This window comes from Mesoplodon mirus, assembly GCF_964341445.2.
Source record: "Mesoplodon mirus genome assembly, chromosome: 19".
Taxonomy (NCBI): Eukaryota; Metazoa; Chordata; class Mammalia; order Artiodactyla; family Ziphiidae; genus Mesoplodon; species Mesoplodon mirus.
In genome coordinates this window covers 39,467,969-39,475,371 of record NC_138995.1, presented here as the reverse complement: position 1 = coordinate 39,475,371, position 7,403 = coordinate 39,467,969, and the positions used below count along the sequence as shown (strand labels likewise).

Below are 7,403 nucleotides of genomic sequence, written 5' to 3'. Positions count from 1 at the left end.
TGGGGAGGGCCCAGCTTACCCAGTGAGGGGGGCAATACGGGTGATCTTGTCATTTTACAGATGAGGAAACTGAGTCCAGCGGAAACCTGTTCCATGGCTGAGAGGGGACTCCAGCCCAGACTTCAGGGACGGGGGTGTGATTGGAGAGAAGCTAACACTTTGAGGGACACCCTGCAAATACCTTCCTGAGGTGACAGGCATCATAAGTAATCATAATTCCTGTGGGGTGGGGGCAGGAGGGGAGGGGCTGTAGGTCTCTCTAGGGTGAGTGCTTCCTGAAAGTTGGAACTGATTTTGGGGGGGCAGGGTGGCAGTGGAAAAGGGGGGAAATGTGAGGCCCAAGAGTGACAGGCCTATGCCCCGCCCCCCTTTTTTGCCCGCTTCCTTCCCAGAGGCCTCAGGGGCCTTCCCCAACCTTCTCTGGGGATGTGGGGTCTTCCCCCTCTCACCTCTGAGAGGCTGTGAAAGGGTCCAGGGGTCAGCACCAAGCCCAGGGGGCGTGGCAGGAGGGTCCTGGGGTGTGGTGTGGGTACCCCGGGGTCCTGGGGGGGTCACCTTTGAGCCCCAGGCCCAGCCACCCTCAGAGTTCCTGCCTGCTCTCCCAGCTCTCCCCCGTGGCTGTCTTGATTCCTGGTCTCAAGAATGCGGAGGGCTGCTGGTGGGGGGAAGTTAATTGGAAACAGGAGAACATGGCATTCCTTTCTAGCTGGCCTGGGCCTGGAAAGCAGTGAGGGGCTGCCTTTCTCCCTCTCCCGCCCTGCAGGGGAGAGGTGGGGGGGGAGCATGGTTCTCTCACCTCTGTCTCTTCGGGGTCTTTCCCCCACCAGGCTCCCTGACTCTTAGTGGAAACAGCAAGTTGCCTGTTTTACGTCCATGATGTAAAATGCTCTCCCACCAATCAGAATGACTTGCCCCCCTTTTTCACCAGGTCATATCCAAGTTTGTCCCCGCTCTCTGAGGGCGGAGGGCCTGTCTCAGTTGGCTCCCCAGCGTAGGCTGTGTCACACTAGAGACACATGGGAAATGTTTGGTTGACTGGTCCCCAAGGATTCCCTCCTCCTTCCTTCCCTAGACTTCTCCCCTGCCTGGGGTACCACCAATAGAGTTTTATCCCCATTGACTGAAGCCTTTGTGTCTCAGTGGCATGCAAGATCCCCCAACGGGAAAAGAGAAGGTTTTCTAAGACATTTCTCGTTTGGCGACAGTTTTGTGTCCTGAGTTTGCAGGTATTCATGGTGGCGGGGGATCTGTTGGCAGGAGAAGCTGGAGAGAGGGCCTGTCTGTCTGTAATTGTTCCCGATTAAACTTCCTGAGGGCCTACTGTGTGCCACGGACCTGGGGCCCAGTTATGATACTGGGACCCGATCCGGGAGAAGGCTCGAGAGAAGTGTTGTCTTCAAGGCTGCTGGGGGACTTTGATGCCTTCTGTCTGGGTGGTTTGCAAAGGCTCCAAGGGGGAAGCAGCTTCTTTCTCTCTTTCTCTTTTTTTCTAAGTGATACATCCACATGGGACAAATTCAAAACCTCAAACATAGTAAGTCTCCCCCTTTACCCTCCGGGGCATCCCTGGTCCCCCAACTCGCCTCCCCAGAGCACCTCCTCAATCCTGATGTTCTGTGCACACACATTTATATACCTGTGTATGTCTTAAAAAATATTTATTTTGCACAGATGGTAGCCCCCTCTTCCCGTCGTTGTGCACGTTGCTTCTTTCACTTCATCTCCCTGGGAGATGTGCACAATACATGGAGGCGTTTCTTTGGCTTTTTCTCAGCTGCATTGTATTCCTCAGTGTGGGCAAATCCTCCTTGACTCAACACGGATATGGAGGTGTTTCCTAAAGTTTCAGCGTGCAGAGCCAGAGGGCATGCATCCATTTGTCTTACTGGGAAGTGGGTATGCCAGCGGGGTGAACTCCTGGAGGCGGGATTGCTGGGTCAAGAGCCTGCGGTTTGTCATTCGGTCACTCTTGGGAGGCACCTGTGGAGCTGTATCTTGAAGGAAATCGTTTCCCCTCCTGTTCAAGTCATCCCACCCATCCATCCATTGTCTTTGCCTCTTGTGACCTCCTTGCCCCTTCCTTCCTGCCTGTGGCCTGCACCCTGTGCTTGCCACTTGGTGTAGAGGTCAAGGGTGGGGGCTCTGTTGATTCGAATCCCGGCTCTGCCGCTTGCTGGCTGAATGGATGCAGGCAGGGGGCTTGCTGGCTCTGGGCCTGAGTTGTCCCCTCTGTTAAATGGGTTCACCTCAGTACCTACTTTTGGAAAGGTTGTCGTGAGGATTAAATAATACCCATCAAGGTGCATGGGTAGCCTAGCTGAGTCATTCGGTGGAGGTGTCATCTGTCATTCTATGGCAGTTCTGACTCCTGGGGTGAGGAGCCCCTTAATTCTGGGCTGTGAGCCCCCTTACTGGCAGGCAGGGGAGGGAATGCTGGCTTTTGCACTTACCTGCAGCGTGACCTTGGGCAAGCGATCCTTTTCTGGGTCTCGATTTCCTTGTCTGTAAAATGGGCCCATGATGGCTCCCTGGCAGGTGGGCTGTGAGGGCCGAAGGAGGCACCGCCCTCCCCAGCCGGGCGTGCAGTAGCTGTTCGGGAAGGAGCATCTGATGTTGCTGTTATTTTCACTATGGTTACTGTTCTCCTGTGGGCCCCACGCTGACTTCGCCACTCTGAAAGCTCTCCATTGTCTTCCTGAAAGGCACATAGGGAACACTGTTGGCATTCTAAACCGCACAGCAGCGGAGGGCACAGGGCAGGCTGCTGCGGCGGCATGGCCCTGGGGACAGACAGGGCTGTCCTGCTCTGGGTCTCGCTTTCCTCATCTGGAAGAACGGCTGTGATGGGAGACCTACCTGTGTGCTCACGGATGTTCAGTGCTTAACACAGTGCCTGACATGTCACAAGTGCTCAGAAAATGTCCGTGGCTGTGATGGTGGTGGTGGTGGTGGTGGTGGTGGTGATGGTGTTGGTGGTGATGATGGTCATGATGGTGGTGATGATGATGATGATGATGATGGAGAGAAATCTCCTGTGGAATTAGATACCTGCGTCCTTGCCTCCTTCCCCTAAAACCCTGGGCAGTCAACGTCGGCATTTAAATCAGAGGGAAGGTTCCAAGGCAATCAAATACCCTTTGGGCCTCAGTTTCCTCATCTGTAACAGAACTCATGGGGTCTTTGTGAAGCTTAAATGAGTGAAGATGTAGAAAGCTTTTAAGACAGGCCCCGGCTTGCAGGAGTGCGGTGAAAATTCACTTTGCTTGTTATTAGTTAAATTTTTTATCATGGAAATTTTAAAGTACCTACCAAGAGTTGAGAGAATAAAATAATCACCCCCTGTGTACCCATCGCCAGCTTCACCAATTTTCCGCTGATCCCTCCTCCCGCCCCCCCCCCACCCCCGCGCCACCCTGCACTTTCTTTTCCCTTTTCTGCTGGAGTACATTTAAGCAAATTCCAGATAGCATATCAGTTCAATTGTATCATTATCGTTACTAATGGTGTTATTATTTTTGGTATCCAGAATCTGTTTCATCACCTCCGGGTTCTATCCTGTTCTGTGCTGGAAGAGACATTAGGCCCATTTCATAGATTGGGGAAATCGAGGCTGCAGGCCGTAAACTTTGGTCAGGTTGTCGTTGATCTGTGTTCCCATCCTGTCTTGGCCAGCCCAGGCTTTGCACCTTGGTGGCTGTTTCTGATCACACGGGCTTGGGGATTTATGCCTGGATGTGGGTTCTGATATTCTGTGCAGAAATCACAGTCAGAGAAGGTGGGCCAGTGGCAGGGGGATGGACAGATGACCCCGGCAGTGAGGGGTTACTGGGTCAGCCGCCCGGGTTCGAGTCCTCTTTCTGCCCCTTCTAACCTTGTGACTTGGGGGCAAGTTACTTCCTTTCTCTAATTCCAGATTAGAGAACCAGAAGTACAGGAATAATAAATCGATGCTTCTTTCAAGAGCTTTTGCATCAGTTAAATCAGGTCCTGAGTGGAAAAGTGTTTTGCAAGTGCCTGGCTCAGAGTAAGCGCTCTGCAGAAGGTAGCAGTCACCATTGTCACTGTAGTTAGTTATCACTTCCGTGGAGGCTGTAACCAAACGCTCCTTCCAGGGGTAAGAGGGTCAGAGGAAGGGTTATATCCCTGGAGCCCCTGACCAGGCCTGGCTGCCTTAATCCCCCGCTTTTGCTCACTCCATCCTCTATAATTCTCCTTCAAAGTGTTTCTTGTCCTTCGAGGGGCTGGAGGGGGCTGTTGGCTTCTAGGTAACCACCCCCCCCCCCAGCCTCCTGTGTCCCCTATGTCCCATCCTGGCAGTCTTGGGTGCAGAGTGAGGGAGGACCATCTCTATGGCTGTGGGACCCTCGTTAATGACCCCTGGGGCCCTGGAGGGAGCCCCGGTGGCCTCCGCAGCTTGGAGGTGAAGGGCGGTCCATTCCTCCAGGGCACCTGCAGATCGAAGGTGCCTGGAGCCCCCTTTCCAGAGGATGGATGCCGCCCTGCCTCTCGTCCAATATGTGGTACTGGGCAGGCTGTTGCTCGCAGATGCTCACGGGATGATTGTGGCGGGTGGCTAGATTGTAACCTCCCTCCTGTCCTTCAAGGCACCTCACCCATCTTCGAACACCAAGCCCTCCAGGCTAGGTGACGGGGGCCCCCGGAAGAGTTCTCAGCTCTTTACCCTCTCAGGCCAGGCTCCCCTCGGCCTAGCAGGCCCTGGCCACGGTGGCCTCACTTCTCTCCCCAGAACATGCCCAGTGCCCTCCCGCTTTTGTGGACATGCATCCCCGGTTTTTTGTTTTTTGTTTTTTGGGTTTTTTTGGCGGTACATGGGCCTCTCACTGCTGCGGCCTCTCCCGTTGCGGAGCACAGGCTCCGGACGCGCCGGCTCAGCGGCCATGGCTCACAGGCCCAGGCGCTCCGTGGCACATGGGATCCTCCCGGACCGAGGCACGAACCCGCATCCCCTGCATCGGCAGGCAGACTCTCAACCACTGCGCCACCAGGGAAGCCCCCATGCATCCCCTTTCACAGAAAGTTTTTTGTGTGTGTGTGTATGTGTGTATGTATTTCTCCCCCAACCTCTCATTGAGTGTAATTGGCATACAATGAAATACACAGATTAAGGGTGCTTCTCCATGAGTGTTGCCAAACCATAGCAGCGTGTGTAATCCACACCCCATCGAGATCCAGAGCGTTCGCATCGCAGCCAAAAAGTTCCTTTGTGCCCCTTCACCGTCAACACCCCCTCCCAGAGCAGCGGGTCACTGGCCCGCTGCTCGTTTATCCTGTTGTGGATCTGCCTTGCCTCTTCTTGAATCTCGCAGACGTGTGTGGTCCTTTGGGTTGAGCACCTCAGCTCAGCATCACTGTTTCGAGATTTAGCCTTTTTATCACTGAGCAGGAGTCCTTGGGAAGGCTTTACCTCCTTTCTCTCGGGAGAGAGAAATCTGCCCCCCCGCCCCCCTTGAAGTCTCATCATCCCATTTGTCCCTCCCCTGGGTGCCCTTCCCAGCCTCAGCCTCCGGCCTAGGGACGCTCTCCCATTTCACTGCTCCACCCCTCGTAGCCCCATTGGGATGTAGGTGTCCCGTGAGTTTTTCTTCAGGCCTGGCTTTCTCACTAGATTCTATAAACTACAGAAGGAGGGAAATGATGTGCCCCGTGTTCTCAGCTCTTGGTGTGCAGTAGGAATCGTGTAATGTTTGTTGCCTGACTCACTGACTGACTGCAGGATGGACATGTCACAGGCATGGAGAAAGGGAGCAGAGAGCCTGTGCTTGCGGTCGCTATTCTGTTTCTTAAAAAGTGTGACCCACCTGCTTCCAAAGCACCAAAAATGCCAATCTCGGGGTGCCACGCATCTCCTGGGAGTCCTGGTGGGTAGGGCCCGAGAGGCCCCCAGCCAGGCTCAGCTGCCTTCATTGCCCGCCCCCCCCCCGGGCCCATCCCCCCACCACTTTTATGAAGCCCGACCCCTGAGTGGCTCCTTGGCTCAGGAAGCCCAGCCCTCAAAGCTGCAGGGCTCTGCCTGCAGTGGCAAAGCTCCACCGGCAGGCCCCTCACCCAGGACAGGCAGCCATGGGTCTCCCAACTGCACTTGACACTTGGTCCATGGACATTGCCCATCCTGCCCTAGCCACCTCCCCACTGCCCAGTACTCGCTCCCTCAGTGTCTTCAGAGACGGAGTGAATCAGGGCCCATGGGACAGGTCAGGACTGCCCACTGCTCAGCAGGGAGACTGAGGCTGGAGGGGGGCGCTCAGGTGCTGCCCTCCTCAGTTCAGCCAGGACTGGAAGCCACACATGCTGTGTTCACACAAGCCATTTGCTGTAAGTTACGCCTCCTTTTACAGAGATGCTAAAATGGGCAAAGACTCAGGTCTCGAAGTTGATAAAAATGTCCGGGAAACTTCTGCTCCGTCTTTGCCTCTGGTTTCTGTGGCCCTTCCGGGCTGCCTGTGCTTTGCCACCTAAAGTCTCAAAGCTGTTCCGTGAGGAGCTGTTTTCCTTTGTCAGATTTCTGTCTCCTTAGCTGGACCAGCAGAATTCCCTGACATCTGCCCAGCCCTTGCCCGTCCCCGAGCCCGTCCCCCTTCCACAGTCCTATTTTTTCTTTGCGACCTTTAAGGGGCAGGGAGTCGTGTGTGCATTGGTCACAGGGGACACTGAGCCAACTTCTGGGCCTGAAGAGCCCCCGGCCAGACTCTGTAGCAGAATAGGGAGATTTATTTAAGGGAGTTCCTAACAGAAGTCTGCTTTAAGCAAATGAACAGTAAACTATATATACCCACACACATACATTAATATATGTTACATATTATTATACTTTATGTAATAATTTAGTGGTAAATTTAAACTTAGCAGTATAATAGGCATGTAGTAAATGTATATATTATATACACATATATGCAAGTGCATATGTGTATATATATATATCTATATATATCTATCTGTATAAGATTCCCTTGTATTCTCATTTCCTTCCCTGGCCCAGTGCCCTGGCAAATTGTTCTGTGCCCTGGCAAATTGTTTGCTTTGTGTGGTGGATTTTTGCTTTCTACAGAGGATCCTGCTGCATTTCTCTTTCTGAGTCTTTGTCGCCCAACACCCACTCTCAGGCCTCCTGTGTTGCTACTTGTGCATCTTGTCTGTTGCTTCTCCTGGCTGTGGGACTCCGTGCGGTGCAGTTTTCATGGTTTGCTTAGAATTTTCCCAAGGGCCAGACCCCTGGGTTGTCTTCCTTTCCCAGTTACAGTGGGAGGTGAGGTGCCTTGTCCAAGGTTACACAGCTAGCTGCTGGCAGAGCAGGGATGTGAATCCAGGCGCATTGTACTGGTTAATCCAGACCCACATAGCAGGCCTCCCTTGTGCCAGGCCTCAGAGCTCTGCACTCGGGACAG

At 53.8% G+C, this 7,403-nt stretch overlaps 1 protein-coding gene across 2 annotated transcripts in view; it reads left to right on the top strand.

Moving 5' to 3' along the window:
- The first annotated feature begins 65 nt into the window (after nt 1-65).
- Nucleotides 66-7,403, top strand: part of LOC309794543 (BRD4-interacting chromatin-remodeling complex-associated protein-like) — a 67,907-nt gene continuing 60,569 nt past the window's right edge. For both annotated transcript variants that reach the window (XR_014292120.1, XM_082606174.1), the window contains exon 1: nt 66-190. The gene's annotated coding sequence lies outside the window, so the exon portion shown is untranslated. The remainder of the gene's footprint in view (nt 191-7,403) is intronic.